Raw genomic sequence first — 12,226 nt, forward strand, 5'->3', positions numbered from 1 at the left:
GTAATTCTGCTCCGCCGGGCTCAACTTCCGAGAGAAATAGGCACAGGGATGCAGTCGGGGCGGTGTATCATGATGTTGAGATAATACTGCCCCGACGCGGTGGTGGATGCGTCCAGTTCCACCACGAAAGGAAGATTTGGGTCAGGATGAGTCAGGAGTGGGGCCCTTGTGAACTCCTTCTTAAGAAGGCGGAAGGCTGCGGCTGCTTCTTTGGTCCACTCCAGTCCTTTGGGTTTACCCTTGAGGAGATTAGTGAGAGGTGATGTAATCCTGCTGTAGTCCTTGATAACCGTCTATAAAAGTTAGCAAACCCAAGAAACCTCTGGAGCTCCTTAATGGAAGTGGGTTCTGACCAGGATAGAACAGCCTCAATTTTCTTCCCATCCATACGTATACCGGTTTGGTCAATGATGTATCCCAAGAAATGAATCGACTTCTGGTGGAATGAGCATTTTCTCCGCTTTGAGGTAGAGGTGATGTTCTCTCAATGTGTGTAGGACCTCCGCAACGTGTTGGCGATGTTCGGCCTCACTCCGGGAGTAAATGAGGATGTCATCTATGTACACTATTACACAGTGGTGAAGAAACTCCCGGAGGACTTCATGAATGAAGTTTTGGAATACGGAGGGGGCGTTGACCAGACCGTAAGGCATGACCTCATATTCATAGTGGCCAGTAGGGGTCACGAATGCTGTCTTCCATTGGTCCCCCTCACGTATCTTATCAGATTATACGCGCTGCGGAGGTCCAATTTAGTGAAGACTTTAGCTTCTCGGAGCTGTTCCAAAGCGGCTGGTACCAGAGGAAGGGGATATCGGTATTTTACTGTACCGTTATTTAGGACCCTGTAGTCGATGCATGGACGCAGCCCTCCGTCCTTCTTGGCCACAAAGAAGAAGCTTGAGGCGGCTGGTGATTTTGAGTGACGTATGTACCCCTGACTCAGAGCCTCCCTTATGTAATCTTCCATTGCCTGATTCTCTGGAAGCGAGAGCGGGTAGATCCTACCTCTTGGCAACTGGGCATCTGGAACTAGGTCGATCGCGCAGTCCCATGGCCGATGCGGCGGTAGCTGGGAAGCTCTCTTGGGGCAGAAGACATCATGAAAGGAGCTGTACTCCTTAGGAATGTGGATAGACTGCTTCTCAGGAGGGCTCTCGACCGATTGTTGCAAACAAAGAAATGGGGTTCCGACCTTGAAGAGGGAGATTTGGAAAACAGGCAGGTGTACATCCAGATCCCCATTTCTTTATCTCTCCTGTGCCCCAAGAGATGATGGGATCGTGCTTCACCAGCCACGGGCGCCCTAGAATGATGTCCATATTTGCACCCTCCAGAACCAGAATTGAATCCTCTCTTGATTGTAACAACCCACTTGAAGAAGGATGTCTTCGCATTGTCGATGGATACGGGTCGAAGATCGAGTGCACTGGGTTATCGGTTGTATCTGGTATATATGCGAGGACGCCTCAGTACGGAGGTGGAGTTGACGACAGAGGGATTGGAGATGAAGTTCCCTGCTGACCCGGAGTCGATGAGGGCTGTGACAAGGAGAGAAATAGAGGCAGTAGTTATTTGTACGGTGGTAGTAAGTGGTTTACATTGTTCAATATTCGTACTGAATACACTCACTGAAGTCCGAATGGGACGAAGGGGACACTCCATACGGGTGTGTCCACTGACACCGCAGTATAGACACAGACCCCGGGTCAGCCTCCTCTGTCGTTCCGCTGATGTCAGTCTTCCAGACTCTATTATCATGGGTTCTGGTTCTGGAGAGGCTGTTGACTCAGGCGATTGGAGGAGTGCAGACGAGGGGGTGATGGTGTCCTGTTGATAGGAACGGAGACGATCGGAACATCGGAGAGAATGTTGGATGAATCTCTCCAGACCCATTGTATCATCTAATGTGGCCAGTTGGATTCGGAGAGTGGGTTCCAAGCCGAGCCGGTACGTGGTCAACAACGATCTCTCATTCCATCCACTTGCAGCTGCTAGAGTGCGAAACCGGAGAGCATATTCCTGTGTAGATAGAGTACCTTGCTTTAGATGATACAGCTGCTCTCCAGCGGCTACTTCCCCATCAGAACGTCCAAACACCTCTTTGAAATACTCCGTGAAGGTAGTGATGGAATTCATGACCGGCCCGGCTTGGTTCCAGATCGTCTCAGCCCATTTAAGTGCAGGTCCAGAGAGTAGAGATACGATGTAGGCGATCTTCGACTTATCTGTGGGATATAGAGAAGGTTGCATTTCGAATATGAGGGAACATTGTAACAGAAAACCATTGCACTCCCCCGCTCCGCCTGAGTAGGGCGCTGGTCGGGCCATGGGACTGGAAGGAAGGGCCGAAGAAGAAACTGTGGAGGCGGAAGTGCTCGGTGCTGGTGGTGCGTTGGAAAGTGGAGCTGGTGGCTGTAGAATCCGCTTCAACTGGTCCACCAGCTCTTGAAGGTGATCGGGGGTGCTCATGTTGTCGTCGTTAATGGTCCGGGCTTCTGTTATGAAGCGGACAGGAGACAGAGGTAAGGAAACGTTAGGGTGTTTATTAAATGACAACAAGGAGCACATGAAGGATAGCCAGGAGGATCAGGAATGATGTTGGGGTCTTTTCCTCCGTGGCTGGGTAACAGGAATACACGAGGATGGACAGCACACACCAGATACAGCTGACAGAGGATGACACAGACTTGGAAGGACTGGAAGACAGGACGATTCGGGAGGACCAGGAAGACTAGGAGGAATACAAAGAGAACAGGTAAGTAAATCGTTTGTTTTAGCTGAGGATGACTACGCTGAGTGGTCGCTCAGTTGTCCGCTTTCGTCGAGACGAGCCCGGACAATGAGCGACTGGAGTGCTGTGCTTTTATCTGGTGCTCGTGAATGTGATGCAGCTGTGTGCTCATTAGAAGTCAGGTGATGGTGATCTTCGTGAGTGGGGGTCGTGAGAGCCTGACCAATCCATGACACAATGATCTGCCAGTACTATTTTCAGTTATTTTACATATTTATTTTTTTAGAGTCTATTATCTCACTAAGCACATTCAACAACATGTCACACTGGAATCCACTCCAATTCAATTATGCATCGTACTACCAACAACAAAAATCTCCAAGCGCAATCCTGCAAATGTCTGCCAGCCTAATTTTCACTTCATAAATAGTGAGAAGGCTATCACAACTTATCGATTGAGCATGTGCTGAAAGGACACAGGCTCCATTATCTCCCCATCAGAGGAACACTGGCCTTATTTGATGCTTTGACGCCAATAAGATTTACAGTGTCTAGAGCTGGCTCGGTTCTGACATCCATATTGATGCCAGTAAAACAATGAAACGCCTCTGTGCACATGCATTTGACATTTAAAAAATCTGAATACGCGCAAAGCCAAGAAAAAGCTTTCCGTCATCGTGCTTTCGTCGTCTATAATTAGCTGACAAAAGGTGCCATGCAGCTTCGGTGTCCTCACACATTGTGTCATCTGCCATCATTCCACTCTTGGAGTTTCGCTGCATAATTTAGGTTAGAAAAACACACAGACAGGGATGTGTGTTTGTGTGTGAGAAAAGCACGGTGAGGTGTTTCCCTCCCTGAAGCAATCGCAGCTTTATTTTAAGCTCAGATCTGCGAGTTCGCTGCTGAACGGTGGAACTCTGACTCTGCTCTCAGTCGAGACACAAAGGCCTCATCAATTTTCCATGTTCTTCAGCTTTATGTGGGACGACGGCTGGTGAGCGAGTCAATGGGCATGTTGATTTTGAGCGAGAGTTGCTCGTACTTGATAGAACAGATTGAGTAAACTCACTGGAGAGGATGCTGTGTCGGTTCTGTGAATATCCTGAGTGGGCTTTTACGTAATTAACAGTCATACATGGCAAACCTTGTATTTGCCTTCATGACATTCTTTGGTCTTGACAGTTTATTTGTCAAGAAGATATTTTGAGGAATGCTGAAAAGGACTTCCACAGTATTATTTACTCAGACTGAGGGTGTCAATTTTTTTACAGCTAAAATATTTGATATTTGTTTAAAACATCTTCTTTTGTGTTCATCAGAAAAAAAGGAACTCATAATGGTTTGGAGTCACTTGAGTGTAAGTGAATTATGATTTTATTTTCATTTTGGAGTGAAATATCTATTTAAGCCTCACACACATTCATCTATCCCACATATTCTATACTGTATTTCAAAAGATGGGTGCACTTCTGGTTTCAGGAACTTCCATTCAAAAGAACTGAACCAAATCACTTCAAATAAGAATTCACAACAAACAATTCATTCATTCATTCATTCATTCATTCATTCATTCATTCATTCATTTTCCTTTGGCTTAGTTGCTTATTTATCAGGAGTTGCCACAGCGGAATGAACCGCTAACTATTCCGGCATATGTTTTATGCAGCGGACTCCCTTCCAGCCGCAACTCAATACTGGGAAACACCCATACACCCTCTCATTCACACACACACACACACACACACTTATACACTACAGCCAATTTACTTCAATTCATCTACTGCGCATGTTTTTGCACTGTGAGGGAAACCCATGCAAACATGGGGAGAACATGCAAACTCCACAGAGAAATGACAGCTGACCCAGCCGAGACTCGACCAGCAACCTTCTTGCTGTGAGGCAACAGTGCTAACCACTGAGCCACCGTGCTGTCCCCCAAACAATCCATATGTTGCTAAAAATAAGTGAGAGGTTTATTTGACTTAACTATAGTAAACATATGCTGGATAAATTGGCAGTTCACCGTGGTGACCCCAGATTAATACAGGGACTAAGCTGAAAAGAAAATGAAAGAATTAATGAATAATAATAATAATAATAATAATAATAATAATAATAATAATAATAATAATAATAATAATAATAATAATAATAATAAAAATAATAATAATAATAATTAGGAATTAGCAAAACAACATTTCAGATGTTTTACAATGTGCTTGCTCCACTGGTTTGTATATTAATGCTGTCCATCCCACTCACTTTTATAATTACACGATCAGTTAAATGAAAATCACATGTTTATACTGGAATTTATACTGGAATTGTTTCCATTGTAGTTTATGCACATTTTTTCTTTTTGAATAAATACTTTATCTTACTCAGTTATGCGCATACATTTTCTATGCACAGTTTGAACATTTTTGTGCATCTTGGCATTTCCATCAAGAATTTTTTAAGCGATAATCCAAAATGCGCATAAAAATAGGTGGATAGAAACATAGCTATTTACTCACCCACTGACACATTTATCACCAGCGAGCCAATGCAGATCAACCAACTTGCCAGAATGTCCAAAAATATTTGCAAAAAGGTAGCTAACACATGTTACTCTGAGCTATTAGATATTCCTGTATCTTTCACAAGCACACAAATGAATTTCCCCGTGAATTCTCCCGTGCATGCTTCTTTTCTCTCCGTCTGCTTCTAACATGTCAAAACTGGTGAACATTCAGTCAAATACTAGTTTTAATTGTCTTTAACTATAGCAAATGATCATTGAATAAACAATTGCTATTCGTTAAATTATTTTAAATGCATTTTGTGAAGGAAACCACCCTCCACTTTGCCTATGATTCGCACATTTAAAATCTTATAAAGTCCATATGAATCAGAAGCTGCCAAGACTTTTATTTTAGTATGTTAATTCACTTCCAGCTGAAACTGAATATTAAGTAAGGGGTGGGGTTTTCTGTTTTGAATCATTTCTTTGTAGCAAATTAACAATCGTTAAGAATATTATGGATGAAGCCAATCACAAACACAGCTCATCACTCCAAACACAGAAGCAAATGTTCAGACTTTGATTGAAGATTACCAAAACAGTGGATTAATTGTTCGCCTAAAGAATAACAATGCCTGCTAGCAAAATAAACGTTCAATAGGTCTACACTATTGCTGTAAAAAGACTTGTCTCAAAATTTTTCGTGGTTATTCATGATCTGCTGAAAGCAGTTTATGAATTCTAGCAATTTGCCTTTTAATATTCAGTGGATGAACTGTGAGAAGTTTGACAAAAACTCCCATAGTTCACAATAAAACATCATGAGGTGTAGGAAAAAGGTAGACATCCAGTCCACATACTGGTTGTTTTTTCAATGCAACAAATACATAAGCCCTTAACACACACACACAAATACACACGCACATGCACACTTCCTCTTTACTCTTAAGCGAACAAAGTTGCATCATGCGACACTGAAACAAAGTCGCGAAGCCATCTGCGCAGAGCTTGAAAAGCCAGCCATTAATACACTTTGATGGCAAGTAGCTCAGATGGGATGCTGGGATGTGTGTCCTCCTCATTTCTAGCCTGTTCTGTCTCTGATTCATTAGGCAAGGGCACAAGCTCTGATTTAGACCCTAATTAGAGAGTGACTGGCCAAATGTGTGGCGTTCCAGGCCTGATCATCGGGCTCTATGAGGATGGCTGGGGGCCACGGGCTCCTGTGCACAATCACATCACTAATCGTTTCATACCTTGCAAACATACCAACCTCATTCACCTGCTGTCTCCTGCAGACCAGCTCCATCAGAACAGGGCAAAGGGGTCAGAAACCTACATCTTTGCAGGTTTATCAGAGATTATCAGCCTTTATTGGGTTGGTAGCATCGGGTTTAGAGATGGGTGGAAGGTTTTTATGTTTTTTGTCTGGCCTTTAACATGTGCAGAGATTTCTAGACAATCTTTAAGGTCGTCTTTAGTCTAAAGACTGTGTACATATATATATATATATACAATGCATCCTTGCTATATGTGATGTTAAAATGTATTGTATTTTTTTCTAATATTACTGATATTATTGGGAGTTCATATTGATTATTTTATTTATTAAAATTATTTACATTGAGAGCTCAAACAATATTGTATTGTTTTTGCTTAATATTTGAATCTAAATATAACATTATTATTATTATTATTATTTTTTTTAATTATTATTATTATTATTATTATTATTGATAAATTTGTATGTTTATTAAATTAAATATTCAATTAAAATGGTTACCTCAAAGTTTCCTTATATTTTATTATTATTATTATTATTGTTGTTGTTGTTGTTGTTGTTGTTGATACAATTTTTAATTGTTAAATTAAATATTAGATTAAAATGGTTACGTCAAAGTTTCCTTATATTTTATTATTATTATTATTATTATTATTATTTATATTATTATTGTTATTGCTATTATTATTATTATTATAATTATTATTATTATTATTATTATTATTATTATTATTATTATTGTTGTTGTTGTTGTTGTTGTTGATGATATTTTGTATATTTATTAAATTAAAAATTTTATTAAAATGGTTACCTCAAAGTTTGCTTATTGTCTTCTTCTTCTTCTTCTTCTTCTTCTTCTTCTTCTTATTATTATTATTATTATTATTAATAATTGTTATTATTTTTATTATGGACTGCTGAAATCACATGGCTTATTTTATAACTTTTTATTTTAAATTATTAATACTGACAGACCCTATTATTTAGAAAATTATTAATATTTTACTGTATTTTTCATTAAATCTATGCAGCCTCTGAAGGAATAAGCACATTAAATATTCCAAACTTTGTACAACTAGTACATAAAAAGTATATACTTATTTATTTATTTGTTTATTGTGTTTATTATGGCTTACGAAGTGAGAAAGCAGCTACAGTAACTGTGTTTTTTCGTTGCTGATTGACTGCCATCAAACTCTGTATCAAATTCCCTTCCAAGTTTGTCTGCTACAAAAATCTGCACACACTATTTTGAGCACATGAGGTGTTGTGTAAACCAAGGGTGTGTGAAATATGTGTTGTGAACTGTAACATGTTATAAACAGACTAGTCGAGTGGCTTACGCTGAATGAAATGTGCTCTCTGCAAAGTGTTGCCATTTTGTTTGATTAAAATAAAAAATATTATTATTATTGTTAATATTTAGAGCTTAGGTAGTGTGCAATTTTTTATTTTTAATAAATTATGGTAATTTAACCATAATATGAATTATTATTTGTATTATATTTTTAATTAAAATAATAAGTTTAAATAATACGGCTTTTATTATTATTATTATTATTATTATTATTATTATTATTATTATTATTATTATTGTTGTTGTTATTATTATCATCATCATTATTTTATTATTGTTATTTAAAAATATCTAATTTTAAAATTAAAATTAAAAGATCAAATCATGTCTTTTATTATTATTATTATTATTATTATTGTTATTATTATTATTATTTTCCAATTATCTATTTTTTATAAAGATTTTTTTATTGATTTAGTTATTTTTAGATAAAATATTTTTATTTAAATTTGATTATATTATTGTTATCTAATTTTTATTTTTAATATTCACAAAAATATTATTCATATTATTTGTTTTGAACATATTTTTTTAAAGCTCAAAACTTTTAAAAGTAATATTTGAAGCTGAAATCATACAATTTATTTTGTTACATTAACATTCTTTTTTATTATTAATTTTATTGAGATCTCGCACAATATAATCTATAGTCTATAGATGAATTCATCTGGCTCAGACGAACTGGGAGATGAAAAGAAAATGAATGTAAGACATGTCAGAATAAGGATATACAAGAGCAAGACAAAAGTGGGACATGTAGGTTAAAAGGCTTGCATGGATGCCCTCCAAACAGCCAATAATGCCAGCTTGCCCAATTTCACCCCGGCTCGTGATTCAGAGCTCTGCTGTCAGCCTGATCTATTTTTATTCTCAATGTATCATCTCTACTCCTTTTCCTCAGATGAAGAAAACACAGGCGTCCAAATATCTGTGGCCACAGGGTAAACGCTGCGCTCTTAAGCTCCAAACTCCCCGGAGACGCACGGAAAACATGTATCTAAAAGAGACAGTCAGGCAGAACTGATGTGACTTCACACAAAGACTGTGACATGAATATTTCTGCAAAATCACTCAAAATCCTCATGGTTTTTTTTTTTTGTGATGATAATGCAGAAAGATTATTTATTGGTATTCTTAATTGTTTATTATTACTAGATACATTTTTATTAATATTATTGAGAGCTTAAATCATATGACTTTTTTCCATATGGGTTGTTATTATATATTTTTATGGTATTGAAATATCAAATATTGTGATTTTTTATTTATTTTTTGCTTTACAATCCAACCAGAGTTTATAATAGGTCCATTGGATAACATTGCTTATGTACAGTATCAACTGACATTAATTAACATTGAGCAATACATTAATAAAATATAGTTTATATATAATATTATTATTATTATTAGTATTAGTATTAGTATTATTAATAATAATAATAATAAAAATAATAACAATGATAATAATAATTATTATTATTATTATTATTTAATTATTATTATTTATTATTATTGAATTATTTGGTTTGTTATTAATAATAATAACAATAATATCGATAAAATAATCATTTTATAGCAATAACTGGAGCCCAAATTACAGTATTAGTATAGTATTAAGTATATTGCATTTGTGTTGTTTTTAATAATCAAAACTCTTTGTCAAGTCTTAAGTCATGTGGTCCATTGGAGAGAGAATTAGCAACACCCACACCTAACCACACTCATAGCTTCCACCAAGAACTTTATAGTACCCACATAGCAACATTTACCAACCTTGGCACCAGACTATCACAGACACCTCAGAATGGGCTCTTTTGACTTGGGCCCATGATGTACTTTATGAAATATTTGTAGTAAGTCTACAAAGACTACAAAGACCTTTTTCAAATGGTACACTTTTGGTCATGTTTGGTATTACTATGGACTTTAAAGGTACAATATAGAACCTTTAGGTCACACGTGAAAGCTTTTGCCTATTTGCTTTTTGAGAGTTTGTTGAGCCCATGATAACCTGTTGTTGTGGCTTCTATGTGTGTGTGTGTGTGTGTGTGTGTGTGTTTTCGGATGGCCTGTGCTGCAGTCAGAGGCTCTCCGGTGTCTGAAAGTGCGCAGTGAAGCATCTCCTGTTCCGTGATCGCCGTTTATTCCCGTATTCCCGAAGAGGGAATTGAGCGCTGGCACAGTCCCCCCTACTGTACAAACACGGAACTTCTGCTCACTCTCCGCCAAACACCAGCAAACCACATCTATTATCACCAACCGAGAACTTTCCACACTCTCGCCGCGTAATATGGCTCATATTATGTAGCTTGTTTTAGACTTTGTGAGCAATACATGACAAGGCAGTTTTACAGGACTAAATCAAAGTCAGCTGTGTAGTACTAAATCAATACTAAATTGCAAGTTACATTTTTTTCTAAGCCATTTTTGTTTTTAAATATTTTTATTTTAGGCTAATTTTGAATTATTGCTCGCAAATGAAGTAGCCACAAACCAATTGAAAGATAGAGAGAGGTTTTGATAGACAGAAAAAAATAGTTGGGCTTTTATTCTCATTGTTGAATGAAGACATCATTACTGAACCGGACAAAACGCGAGCTCTGAGCTCTCAAGCATTTCTCTTTTTTCCCCTCATGAGCTGCTGAACGCTGCACTGCCTTTATATCACAAGTGTTTCACTCCTAAAATCAAGTGACTTGCAGGTTGTGGTATAATATTTAAAGTAGACTAGATGTCACATTATATCACATTAACATGCTCCCAAAGCAAATCTTTTTGTATAAACGTTACCGGATCTCAGGGACATTGTAAAATATGCAGTGTCTTTTTAAAATTACACAGGTGAATCGATTTAAGGTAACCAAAAAGAGAGATAACGTAGAAAAAATAAAATGTAAATTAAGCTGTAATACTCACTAAAAGAAAACTTTGTTTCAGGGTTATGCTTCGAAAAATGTCCTCGAGTTATGACCATGTTGCTTAGGGAAAGAAAAGTAGACACGAGATGGGAAGGAGGAAGGTGTTTTCCCCACTCCAGAGAGATACGAGCAGGAACTATTGCGCACAATGTAATACCACAGCCTTTAAATGCTAAAAATACTCTAGCAAAGCTAAAGAGGTCAAATAAGGTTTGTTCTGAGACCGTGTTCTTATGTCAAAACTGTTTTGACCAGTGGACACTGGACTGGTCAACACCGCAGTTTGCTACAGTACCTTGGACAGCGACAGCAGTCTGCTCACAAGCGCAAATATAAACATAATATGAGTTCAGGAATCTTACTAACTGAATTATACACATTTGTCATGTCATTGTCTGATATTACACTTATAAATATTAGGACAAAAGGTGCAACAGAGTTGCTGTGAACAACCCTTGAATTCATCAATGCGTGCGTAAAGAGTGCGTAAAAGATGATAATTATTACTGGCAAAGCATAAAATATATGAGACTATATTCAAATACATGCATATAAGATGATGCGTAAGCAAACGCATTTCATTTACCAAGTCAATTAAGGTTGAAATCAGGGAAATGTCGGGTGTATAATCACATTCAAGATAGACTATTAGATCGAAGGTTTACCTCCAAAAAGTTGGCATGCTCCATCTGTTTGTCTGCACATAAAAAAGCCTTCGACTATTCCTCCAACTTGTTCAGAATAAGTTCGGTGTATTCATTCTTTCAACAGGCTTGAAGAAAAACACAAAAGGAGGTCTGTTTGCTCCAGTGGAAGAGGACCGAAAAAAAAGCAACAAGCATCCATAAATTCACAGCGGATCCTGTTAATGTGTGTTTCTGTTCTGTCACTTCTGATAATGTAACTCTGTCTCCCAAATCTTTATTATTTAATCCAGCCCGCAAGTGGGAAAAATTGTTGTCCCGTTTTCCGGATAAGAAGTCCAGAAGTGGTGTGCGATGCTCCGGGGAGGTGTGCTGTGAGTGTGGACCAGGATCGGGTGTTCTCTCGGCAGTGGGAGTCTTGCTCTGCTCGCCCGCTCTGTCCACACAAACTAGATTCAGTGTTTGAAGGCAGGCAGTCGGGCACTAAAGCATATATCCAGCAGCCCCCCCTTGTGGAGCAACAGCATTGCGTGGGTCACACCAGAATGAAGGAGACACAACGATGAGAAAGTGAAAATGAAGCGCACAGAGAGAGAGAGAGAGAGAGAGAGAGAGAGAGAGAGAGAGAGAGAGAGAGAGAGAGAGAGAGAGAGAGAGAGAGAGAGAGAGAGAGAGAGAGAGCGAGCACGGAGGCAGCTGATTAACCCATTCAAAGCCGATTAAATTCTTATTTATTATTGATTAGAATTAATAGAATTGGTTAAAAACATTTATTTTTAAAATCC

The 12,226-nt window shown here is 38.1% G+C and overlaps 1 protein-coding gene across 1 annotated transcript in view; it reads right to left on the bottom strand.

The window, feature by feature from the left end:
• LOC130243062 (adhesion G protein-coupled receptor B1-like) overlaps positions 1-11,959 on the bottom strand; it is a 50,812-nt gene extending 38,853 nt beyond the window's left edge. The window contains exon 1 of the mRNA XM_056475101.1: positions 11,463-11,959. The gene's annotated coding sequence lies outside the window, so the exon portion shown is untranslated. The remainder of the gene's footprint in view (positions 1-11,462) is intronic.
• Between the last annotated feature and the right edge of the window lie 267 nt (positions 11,960-12,226).

The sequence above is a fragment of the Danio aesculapii genome, chromosome 16 (genome assembly GCF_903798145.1).
Source record: "Danio aesculapii chromosome 16, fDanAes4.1, whole genome shotgun sequence".
NCBI lineage: Eukaryota > Metazoa > Chordata > Actinopteri > Cypriniformes > Danionidae > Danio > Danio aesculapii.